This window comes from Trichechus manatus, unplaced genomic scaffold (assembly GCF_000243295.1).
Source record: "Trichechus manatus latirostris isolate Lorelei unplaced genomic scaffold, TriManLat1.0 scaffold00028, whole genome shotgun sequence".
Taxonomy (NCBI): Eukaryota; Metazoa; Chordata; class Mammalia; order Sirenia; family Trichechidae; genus Trichechus; species Trichechus manatus.
In genome coordinates, this window is record NW_004443964.1 from 21,951,934 (window position 1) to 21,963,814 (window position 11,881).

The window sequence follows — 11,881 nt, forward strand, 5'->3', positions numbered from 1 at the left end:
ACTCAGGCTTAACATGTTCAAAACAGAAATTTGTTCCTTCCTCCCCCTGCCAAAAACAAAACAAAAAACAAACACCTGTTCTTTCCCCAGAGTTCCTCATCTCAATAAATATCATCATCATCCACCAATCGCTCAAACCAAAAACTTAGAAGCTATCTACCAGTACTTTTCTCTATCCCACCTCCACTGCAAAAACAAGTCCTACCAACTCTGCCTCTGGAGTAACATCTTGAATTAGACAACTGCTGCCACCCTAATCCAAGCCACTCTCATTTCTTGCCTGAAGTACTGCAGTCAATTCTTAACACAACTTCGACTCTTGACTGCCTTCTACCTTTTCCCATATAACCCATTCTCCATGAAGCAGCCAGAGTGATATTTATAAAATACCATGGTCGAGTATATTACTGTTCACGTGTATTCAGTGTCCCTTCTAGTGGGGGCTGTCTCTGGAGGAAAATTGTATATCCCAGCCCTGATGAACTCAGACCTGACAGTGTGACTTGATTTGGCTAATAGAAAAAGTAACATTCCCAAGCAGAAACTTTAAGAGCCAGAGTGGTTCACCATGTTCTCTTTTCCTCCTGCATGATGACTAGCAATGTTCCAGGTAGAGGCTGTGTTATACATTGAATTGTGTCCCCTAAAAATGTGTATCAACTTGGCTAGGCCATGATTCCCAGTATTGTGTGATCGTCCACCATTTTGTCATCTGATTGATTTTCCTGTGTTGTAAATCCTACCTCTATGATGTTAATGAGGTGAGATTATTGGCAGTTATGTTAATGAGGCAGGACTCAATCTACAAGATTAGGTTGTGTCTTAAGTCAATCTCTTTTGAGATATAAAAGAGAGAAGTGTGCAGAGACATAGGAGGACCTGATACCACAAAGAAACAAGAGCTAGGAGAATAGCGTGTCCTTTGGACCTGGGGTCCCTGCGCTGAGAAGCTCCTCAGCTGGAGAAGACTGGTGACAAGGACCTTCCCCCAGAGCCAACAGAGAGAGAAAGCCTTCCCCTGGAGCTGGCACCCTGAATTCAGACTTCTAGCCTCCTAAACTGTGAGAGAATAAATTTCTCTTTGTTAAAGCCATCCTCTTGTGGTATTTCTGTTGTAGCAGCACTACATGACTAAGACAGGCTGTTTTGTCAACTTGGGTTCCTTAATGAAGATGACATGGAATAGATATAAATCCATAATGGATTTGTAGCATGAGCAAGAAATAAATCTTTGTTGTAATACGCCATTGAGATTTTGGGGTCATTTGTTACCTATCATAACCTAGCACCAGGTTCTTAAAGTATGGTCTGAGGTCCCCAAGATACTTTCAGAAGGGATGCAAAACTATTTTTATAATAGTATTAAGACGTTACTTGCCATTTTTCACTCATTCTCTCATGAGTGTTCAGTGGAGTATGCGAAGCAGAAATGAGAATGCAGCTGTCTTCTCTTAAACCAGATATATTAAAGAGATTTGAAAAAATGTAAAACAATGCCATTCTTCTCACTAATTATTTTTGTTTTGGAAGCTATGTTTTCATTAAAAATATACTGTTAACACACAGTGGGCTTCTTGTTTTTAGATGAATAAGTTAGTATTTTAAAACTTCCTATATTTTAATTTCTAATTCTGTAAATATTGATAAGTGCAACCCACATTGTGGTAGGCAATCTCCAAGATGGCCCCCAGTGATCCACGCCTCCTGGTATTTATGCCCATGTTAAATAAGGCTGTGTAACCAATAGATTGAGGAAATGATAGTGTGTGACTTCTGTGGCGAGGTCATAAAAGCCATCATGACTTCTGTATTGCTGTTTCTTGGATCATCTGCTCTGGCAGAAGCCAGCCACCCTGACACATGGACACTCAAGTATGCCTGTGGAGAGGCTCACGTGGAGAGCAACTGAGGCTTCCTGCCGACAGCCAGCACCAACTTGCCACTCATATGAGTGAGTGAGCTACCTTGAAGCTGATCTCCCAGGCCTACTCAAGCCTTCAGATGATTTCAACCTCACAAGAGATCCCAAGCTAGAAACCCCCCAAATTGCTTGAAATTCCTGACTCACAGAAACTGAGAGAAAACAAGTGAATAAAGCCACAATTGAATTTAACTCACTAAGTTTTGATGTGATTTTTTTTTTTTTTTTTTACATAGCAATAATAACTAATCTACACATGAACAAAAAAGCTGTTTGGGATCCTCAATTTTTTTTTATTGTGCTTTAAGTGAAAGTTTACAATTCAAGTTAGTCTCTTATACAAAAATTCATATATACATTGTTATGTGACCCTAGTTACTCTCCATATACTGTGACAGCACACTCCTCCTTTCCACCCCGGATTTCCCGTGTCCATTCAACCAGCTCCTGACCCTCTCTGCCTTCTCACCTCACCTCTGGACATTTAGTCTCATGTATCTATTTAAGCTAAGAAGCACACTCTTCATGAGTATCATTAGGATCTTCAATTTTTTAAGAGTGTAAAGGGGTGCCAAGACCAAAACTTTCAGAAACCGCCTACCTATCCTATCCTGACTGATACAAATGAAATAAGGTTAAATTACCCTCCCTTAAGAAAACTCCCAATAGAGTCCCGTTTGCCCCTCTTACCATACTTTCCTTCTCTTCCTTCAACAACCCAAGCTCATTCCTACTTTAGAGCCTTTGCATTAACAGTTTCATTTCTCAGGTCTTCTCTTTTCTTTTAGGTACCACATCAAATGCCACTTTTTCAGACAGGACTTCTCTGACCCCATCCCTTGTCAGTCCCACTGCCTTGGTTAATTTTCTTCATAACACTTACTGCTATCAGAAAGTATCTTATTTGTTTACTTGTTTATTATCTATATTCCCCTACAGAATGTATGCACCATAAGAACGAGGACTTTGTTTTATTCACTGCTATATCCCCAGAGTAAAAAACCTGCTTGGAGCATCTAAAATAAACCAACAAAAAACCCAACCCATTGCCATTGAGTTGATTCCGACTCATAGCGACCCTATCTATATGACAGAGTAGAACCGCCCCATAGGGTTTCCAAGGAGCAGCTGGTGGATTTGAACTGCCAACCATTTGTTTAGCAGCCGAGCTCTTAACCACTGCGCCACCAGGGCTCCCACACAGTAGGTGCTTGATGAGTATTTGTTGAATGAATGACTGAATTGCTCTGATCTTCAGTTTTTTAATTTTTAAAATAAGGATAATATTATCTACCAGGCAGTCAGACTGTAAAGAGTAAACATGTATTTAGCACACAGTCAGTGATCAGAAAAAGACAGCAAAAACTGTAGTGGAAAACAGTATTTTTGACATAATAATTCAGATTTTTCTTTCTCACAATTTTTCTTGATTCCTGAGGGGTAGGGCTTAGATTTAAAAAATCAATGCACTTCAACTAATTTCACAGACCAAGGGCTGATTTCTCAATACTATGTAAAAAAAAATGTGTACAAAAAAGATCAATAACCCAGCTGAAAATAGGCAAGGGAACATCCACAGAAAAAGAAAATATGAATAGCTTTCAAACATATTAAAATATGCTCAGCTTCACTTAAAAAGAGAAATGCAAATTAAATCTACACTGAAGTACCGTTTTTCACTTAACAGACTGGCAAAGATCAATTTTGCTAGATAATGCCAAATTGCCCTATCTAGCAAAATTACAAATGTACATATTTTTCCACCCAGCAACCCCCTTTCTAGGAGTTATTTTATAGATATAATCACACATACGTGACCTGATTTATGCAATAAAAATATCTACTGGAGTATTGTGGTAACAGCAAAAGATCAGAAGCAACTAAATATCAGGCAACAAGCGATGGGTTAAATAAAATATGGCATAGTCCATACAGTGGAATACTATGTAGCTATAAAAAATGAAAACACTTTAAAATACAAATGAATTAAACCTCCCTGTTAAAAGACTGAGATTCTCAAACTGGATAAAAACAGTCCAGCTAAATTCTGTTTATAAGAGAAATATCTATGGATTAATGACACAGAAAGTTGACAGAAAAGGGATGCAGATATATTTATTTAATTGTTTTATTTTACAAATATGTGGGGAGTACTTACTGTGACATTCAAAGTACTTTAAAAAATAATTAATGTAACCATCATAGTAACTCTATGAGGTAGGTAGTAACTATGCTCATTTTACAGATGAGAAAACTGAGGTAACTTGTGAGGTCACAGACCCAGAAAGTGTCAGAGCTGGGATTTGAACTCAGCAACCTGACTCAGTCCATGCTCTTTACATTGCTCTCTGTGACCTCTCAATTTAGCTGGCAAAATGAAGAAAGAAAATGATGTAGTAATATTAAAATCTGATAAAATAAACTAAAAGATGAAGAATTATTAGGAATATAGGCGTCATTGCTTGAAGACAAAGAAACAATTTACCAGGAATATATAATAATCTAGTACTTATATGAATCTAACAATGCTGCCTCAAAATATTTAAAACAGAAGTTGACAGAACTACAAGGGAAAAGTGAAAAATCTACTAGCGGGACATTTTAACATACTTTTCTCAAAAACTGATAGATGGAACAAAAAAAAAACCAAACAAAATTAGCAGCATATAAAAGACTAAACAATACTAAACAATACTATTAATAAACTTTAATATATATATAAAATCTTATAGCCAAAAATTAGAAAATAAACATGATTTTCAAGCACACATCGAACATTATACAAATTGACTTATACCACTAAGGTGTCAACAAATATTAAAGAATCAGCATCATACAGAACATATTCTATGATACAATACAACGAAGTCAGAAATCAATAATAAAAAGTTTTTTTTAAAGGAATAAAGCAAAACAAAACAAAATGCATACCTCTGGAAATTTAAAACCATACTTCTAAATAATTCATGGTAGAATAAAACATAATGGACATAGTAATGTATTTAAAACTGCAGTAATGAAAAACTATGTATCAACAGCTATGAGATTCATTTTAAAAAGTTGTGAAATTCAGCTAAAATACCTAGAGAGAAATTTATAACCTTAAATGCATAGGCTATATTAGAAAATAACAAAGATTTAAAATGAATCAGCTAAGCATTCAACTTGACAAGTCAGAAAATCAGCAGAGTAAACACAAAGATTGTAGAAGTTCAGAAGTAATAAAGAATAGAAATTAATGAAATGAAAAAGCAGACTCTACAAATAAATCAATATGGAAAAGACAAATAAATTAATATGGAAAAGACAAACAAATAATTCAACAGAAAAATCAGCAAGATACATAAATAGGCAATTCAAAGATGGAAAGATTTGAATGGCCAATAAACATATAAAAATGCTCAAACTCATAGTAATTAGGAAAATGAAAATGGAACAATCAGATGCCGTACACCATTTCACACTCTTCTGACTAGCAGAAATTAAAGTATATTATAAACACGTTAAAAAACAGGAACAAGTTTTAGTAAAAATTGTGAAGACACAGGTCGGAATGTAAACTGGGACAGGCTCTTGGGAGAACAACTTGGGGCTATCCTGTAACGTGCATGCTCTTCAATCCAGCAATTCCATTTCTAGGTATATCCTGGATCAGCGGTTTTCAAAGAGAGGTGTGTACCCTCAGGCACAAGATGATCACATAGAACTAATATATATATATATTTTGTTGTGCTTTAAGTGAAAGTTTACAATTCAAGTTAGTCTCTTACAAAAATTTATACATACGTTGTTTTGTGACCCTAGTTGCTCTCCCTGTACTGTGACAGCACACTCTTCCTTTCCACCCCAGATTTCCCGTGTCCATTCAACCAGCTCTTGACTCTCTCTGCCTTCTCATCTCGCCTCTGGACAGGAGCTGCCCATTTAGTCTCATGTATCTACTTGAGCTGAGAAGCACTCTCTTCACGAGTATCATTTTATGTCCCAAAGTCCAGCCTAATCTTTGTCTGAAGAGTTGGCCTCGGGAATGGTTTTAGTTTTGGGCTAACAGAGAGTCCGGGGGCCATGTCTTCCAGAGTCCCTCAAGTCTCAAACCATTAAGTCTGGTCTTTTTACTAGAATTTGAGTTCTGCATCCCACTTTTCTCCTGCTCCGTCAGGGACTCTCTGTTGTGTTCCCTGTCAGGGCGGTCACTGTGGTAGCTGGGCACCATCTAGTTCTGGTCTCAGGCTGATGAAGCCTCTGGTTTATGTGGCCCTGTCTGTCTGTTGGGCTAATACTTTCCTTGTGTCCATGGTGAAGAACTAAAACATACTTTTTATCTAAAAGAAAAAGAAGAAAAGCAAGCAAGTTTTACTAATACTTAAGGAGACTGACCCTGGTGCCCTCCCAGGGCCTCTCTGTCAGACATTCTGGGCCATGTAAGGCAGGTGAAGGATCTGGCCAGGTAAGGGGCAAGAAGTAAACTCTATATTTGGAGAGGTTGTGTATGTTTTCCTTCAGTGTTTTGTGATGTGTTTGCTTTTCAGGGTTCAATGCAGTTTACATGTGCCCAGATAAATGGATTTATACATTATGCTATCTGGATTTAGTTTACCTGACCCCTGAAAGGAAACCCTGGTGGCGTAATGATTAAGTGCTACGGTTGCTATCCAAAAGGTTGGCAGTTCAAATCTACCAGGTGCTCCTTGGAAACTCTATGGGGCAGTTCTACTCTGTCCTATACGGTCGCTATGAGTTGGAATTGACTCAACAGCAATGGGTTTGGTTTTTTTTTAACCCCTGAAAAAGTGGACAAGGGGCTTAACAAGATTCCTGCAAAAAAAGCATGATTATAAATAATCCTAAAGATTCACATGCAAGCGAACACTCCATGTACAAGTTCTCAGGTTCAACAAAAACCCAGTCAGCGTTGAAAGAGAGTTGGCTGGCCAAGGAGTGAGAAAATAACTGCTTTTCAAAGAAACTCACGACACAAAGAGCATATTTTGAAGATGTTTGGAAATGTTTTGATCTTTAAGTGACTGGTTTCTAATAATGGCGTAAGTGCCATCTTCAAAAAAAAAAACTTTCTGCACATTTAAAAATCTGGGAAACAGATTTTCTAAAATGTTTAAAAATCTTCCAAACAAAAGTGTTTCAGTGGGTCCTGAACCCATTTGTTGACGATATGAAAACACAATACCTTCTGATTAGTTTGCAAGAACAACTGATAAACATCAGGGAAGATGGAAATTATTAGCTCAAGTTTAATAAAATCCTTGGTGGATAGGACTGAAAATGATGTTAAGTTTTATTAAGTACAATAATGCAGTTTTTAAAAATGGAGAATACCAAATATTAATAAAAGTATATAAAGTATTGTAATGAACCCGTGTATCCATCATCCAGTTCCACTGACTTCTTCATTCATTGAAGAATGGTTCTCAGTCATGAAAACCAAGGATTGAAATAAATCCCACTTAAAACCAGACCTCTGAATGGCTGTTACACGAAGTGTTAAACCAAAATTTAAAAAAGCAATGAAGCATATTCAACCACATTATTTTCACTTAAGATTTTTTTGTGCCACAATAAATATTTTTTGTAAAATATTTACTTCCCTTTTGATCATCCTTTTCATAGTTGTCTTTTGTGTGTTTTATGATGGACATACAAATTTAGTATAGTGATTCACAGATATATACTTCATAAGTAACTACACAGTCACACATTAGGGCTGTACGCTCAAAGCATTTTTACTGCTAAGCATATGTGGCAAAAATATGTTTGATATCCACTGCCTGAGGGCAGTGGGCAAGGAGGCATATTAAAGAATGTGATTTGAAGCATTGTTTGGAAAATCTGGAAATAATTTAAATGTACACCAACAGAGGAATGGATCAACTGGTGTATACTCAAACAATGGAATACTATACAGTGGTCTGAATGAATGGGGAAGAGCTACATGTATCAACATGGGTAAATATTTAAAACAATCGTAAGTGAAAATAGTACATTATAGAAGGAAAGGTACAACTTGCAAAAAAATGTGATACATGGTTTATGGATACATATATATGGCATAATACGTATTGCATATGTAGTAATATGTACAAGTCCCTAGATAGCTCAAAAGGTTAACTGCTTGGCTGCTAACAGAAATGTTGGTGGTTTCAGTTCACCCAGAGGTGCTGTCCAAGAAAGGCCCCATGATCTACTTCTGAAAAATCAACCACTGAAAACCCTATGGAGTACAGTTCTACTCTGACACACAAGGGGTCGCCGTGTGTGGGAATCAACTTGACAGCAACTTTTTTTTTTGCACTATGCTTAAAAACATTCAAGAAAAAGATAAACACCAAATTCAGGAATAGTGGTTGCCTCTGGAAAGGAGGGAAAAAAATAAGATTGAAAAAAGGACTTCAAACGTGTTATATTTCTTGAAAAAAAAGGAAGGAAGGAAAGGATGGAAGGTAAATAAATACGGAGAAGGACATCATGCCTGGTAAAGCAGAGGGTCAGAGAAAAAGAGGAAGACCCTCAAAGAGATGGATTGACACAGTGGCTGCAACAATGGGCTCAAGCATAACAACGACTGTGGGGATGGCGTAGGACCAGGCAGTGTTTCATTCTGTTGTACACAGGGTTGCTATGAGTAAGAACCAACTCGATGGCACCTAACAACAACAACAGCTAATAATCTTAAAATGTTTTAAAACTAGTCTCCTTCTTACCTTTGAGCCAGGTTCCCTGAATTTTCCCCCTTAAGACCAAACATCTTCACATCCCTTGTGTATCTTTCCAGAGATATTCTAAATATATGCAAGGACACATATGTATATATATTCCCCCAGCCTCCCTTCTTTTTACACACAAATGGTAGCAAACATTATACTCTGTTCTGAGCTGCACTTCTTCCTTGAATAATATATCCTGGATTTCGTTACATGTCAGTACATAAAGAGCTCCCTCTTTCATTTTTTATGGCTGCATGCTACTTCTTTGTATGGCTACACCATGCTTTTTTAAGCCAGTCTCCAAAAGATGGAATGTAGACTGTTTCTGTACTTTTGCTACAGTAAGTATCACTGCTATGAATATCCTTGTAAATATGTCATTCTGCATACATGTATGTATTAGAATAAATTCCAGAAGTAGAACTGTTTTTTTTTTTAAATTGCCCTCCATCAAGATTGTACCTATTTTCTTCCTGCTCCAACACTTTCCAGTGCTTGTTATCTCCTCACAGGTCAACACAGTTGTGATTGCTAAGGTTATGTGTCAACTTGGCTGGGCCATGATTCTCAGTGGTTTGGCAGTTATGATGTAGTTTAGCAGTCGTATGATGATGTGATCACTTCCATAATGAGACGTGATATAATGCGATCACCTCCATGATGGGATCTGCTGTGAGTAGCCAATCAGCTGAAAGGGAGTTTCCTTGGGGGTGTGGCCTACATTGAAAATATAAGTGGACTTTCTGGCAACACTCATGGGCTTTTGCTTGCTCTGGATCCTGCAGCTGGCTCCTCCTCATCTGACCTCTAGTTCTTGGGACTTGAGCTAGCAGCTTACCTGCTGTCTTGCTTGCCAATCTTGGGATACATTGATCTTTGCCCCTATGAGCAAGAGCCTCCTGTCTGACCTGCTGATTCTGGGTTTGCCAGCCCCTGTGGCTACATGATTCAGGAAAAGCCTCTTTCCTAAGCCATGGACTTCAGATGTTCCAGCCTCTACGACTGCATGAGCCATTTCCTTGATATAAATTTTACATATATTTATATGCTTTACTGGTTTTGCTTCTCTAGAGAACCCAGCCTAAGACATGTGGTACTGAGAGTGATTCTAGAGAAACAAAATTGTAAGGATGAGTTTTATAAATTTGTTCTCAAGTCTACTTAGTCTTAAGATGTTGATGACTCTGCTTCCAGAAGTAAAGAGGGTGTGAAGTGGCAATACAAATATGAAGAATACCACCACTAATACATCAGGTATTGGTGGAAGGCGAGGCTCTGGGTGATTGCATGTGTGATACCTGTTGTAGTTATCTAGTGCTGCTATAACAGAAATACCACAAGAGGATGGCTGTAACAAAGAGAAATTTATTCTCTCACACTCTAGGAGGCTAGAAGTCCGAATTCAGGGTGCCACCTCCAGGGGAAGGCTTTCTATCTCTATCAGCTCGAGGGGAAGTCCTTGTCATCAATCTTCACTGGTCAACGAGCTTCTCAGCACAGGGACCCCGAGTCCAAAGGACACGCTATTCTCCTGGCTCTTGTTTCTTGGTGATATGAGGTTCCCCTGCTCACTTTTATATCTCAAAAGAGATTGATTTAAGACACAACCTAATCTTTTAGATTGAGTCCTGCCTCATTAACATAACTGCCACTAATCCCACCTTATTAACATCATAGAGGTAGGATTTACAACACGTAGGAAAATCATATCAGGTCACAAAATGGTGGATGATCATACAATACTGGGAATCATGGCCTAGCCAAGTTGACACACATTTTTAGAGGACACAATTCACCCCACAACGATACCTTTCCACAATTTTGTCAAAATGAGAAGTGTAAGGAAGCCAGTTGGTTGGTCCTACTTTTGCTAGACAAACTAGTGAAAGAAAGAGATGAGCTCAGGGCTTCAGAGTCAAGCTTAAGTGCCACATAAATGACCTCAAAGTTTCCACTTGTGCCTTGAAAGAAAGCCTTATTTCTTGTAGTAACAGAGCTGATATTGCCAAAAACCAAACCCAGAGTCTTATCATAAGAGTGGCTGAATTACAACACCAACTCAATTGCCAACCTCGAGAGGTGTCTGAAGTTAAAGTGATGGCATTAACTGGGAAGATATGGGATCCCAAAACTTGGGATGGGGACATATAGGCAGATAATCAGGAAGTTGGGGACAGAGCCCCTAAATTTGAGGTGCCTGCCAACAGAATCAGTCCTCTCACTCTCATCTGAAGAGACTACTCCATGTTTGTCTGCCCACACCCCCCAGTAAAACCATTAGCCCCTCCACTACCATCTAATGAGATTAACCAAGCTGTGTCTAACGAGCCTTTGTCTGAGTCATTGCCTCAGGATCGCCTGAGGCAGATGCTTTACAAGACAATGCTGAATGCTCTCAAAACACTTCCCCCTCACCTATTGTGGCTTCTAGACCTATAACTAGACTAAGTCTCAGCAAGCCCAATAAGTGAAGTGCAAAGTGTGACCCAGGAGGAGGTACGCTACACTCCAAAAGAACTGCTTGACTTTTCTAAGATGTATAAACAGAAACTTGGGGAATACGTGTGGGAATGGCTATTAAGGGTGTGGGATAATGATGCAAGGAACATAAAGATAGATCAGTCTGAGTTTGATATGTGCCCACTAAGCACAGATTCTTTTCTTCTTTTCATTGCAAATATATTTCCATTGTTCTCTTTTGTTTTTTTATGGTTGTAGTTTAAGTGAAAGTTTACATTTCAAGTTAGTCTCTTACACAAAAATTTATACATAGTTATGTGACCCTAATTGCTCTCCCTATACTGTGACAGCACACTCCTCCTTTCCACCCGATTTCCCACGTCCATTCAATCAGCTCCTAACCCTCTCTGCCTTCTCATCTCACCTCTGAACAGAAGCTTCCCGTTTAGTCTCACGTATCTACTTGAGCTAAGAAGCACACTCTTTACGAGTATCATTTTATGTCCCACAGTCCAGTCCAATCTTTGTCTGTAGAGTTGGCCTCGGAAAATGTTTTAGTTCTGGGCTGATAAAGAATCTGGAGGCCATGATTTCCAGAGTTTCTCCAGTCTCAGTCAGACCATTAAGTCTGGTCTTTTTACTAGAATTTGAGCTCTGCATCCCACCTTTCTCCTGCTCCATCAGGGACTCTCTGTTGTGTTCCCTGTCAGGGTGGTCATTGGTGGTAGCTGGGCACCATCTGGTTCTTCTGGTCTCAGGCTGATGAAGTCTCTGGTTTATG